The following is a 680-nucleotide window of genomic DNA, read 5'->3' on the forward strand; positions in this document are numbered from 1 at the left end:
ATTTGATAAAATACTGAACTACTATTGCAACAGCAGCATTTGTTAGCCCCTACATTATCAACCAGTGTAATCTTACCATGTGCCTGTATACAATTGGCATACACGTTTGTCGCTACAGTAATTGTTTGTAGGAAGTCTTTCAAAAGAATTTCTTTACTTGCCTTATCCCAAATCCTCTGTAATCCTCCCAAATCCTCTGCTGACGTTAGTAAAATTCTTGAGTTACCCTTTAGCGGTTGCTTTGTCATTGTTAGCTTCTTTGTCACTGGTATTGGTAGTGGTTCCATGGTGTAATGGTTAGCACTCTGGACTCTGAATCCAGTGATCTGAGTTCAAATCTCAGTGGAACCTGATTTTAAGCAAGAGCAAAGGTCAAACAATGCAAACTCTCACTGAAAGGAGCATGACAGGAAAAGACCATATACCACAACAGTGTTTACGGTTGCATCTTGCTTCAGGTACAAGTGAGACCGAAAACAACTGAGGGAGTTTCTTCGATCTTCTCCGAGTGAGTATTGACAGGAGTTCAATGGTTTGACTTTTAATGATGGTTTTACAACTTGAATTCTGTCTTGTAACCACCATAAAAAAGAGGTTTCATCATGATTTGTACTCAGGTTCCTGGGTGGTTAGAGTCGAGTGTTCTTCATCAAGAGGCCAGTTTACTCCATCAGAAGTGC

General features: G+C 40.1%; 1 non-coding gene across 1 annotated transcript; it reads left to right on the forward strand.

Annotated features, from left to right (window-relative positions):
* The first annotated feature begins 279 nt into the window (after nucleotides 1–279).
* Nucleotides 280–351, forward strand: trnaq-cug (transfer RNA glutamine (anticodon CUG)). Its single transcript has one exon. It is a non-coding gene; the product is annotated as a tRNA-Gln (tRNA).
* The last annotated feature ends 329 nt before the right edge of the window (nucleotides 352–680 follow it).

Source organism: Anoplopoma fimbria, unplaced genomic scaffold, assembly GCF_027596085.1.
Source record: "Anoplopoma fimbria isolate UVic2021 breed Golden Eagle Sablefish unplaced genomic scaffold, Afim_UVic_2022 Un_contig_6102_pilon_pilon, whole genome shotgun sequence".
Taxonomy (NCBI): Eukaryota; Metazoa; Chordata; class Actinopteri; order Perciformes; family Anoplopomatidae; genus Anoplopoma; species Anoplopoma fimbria.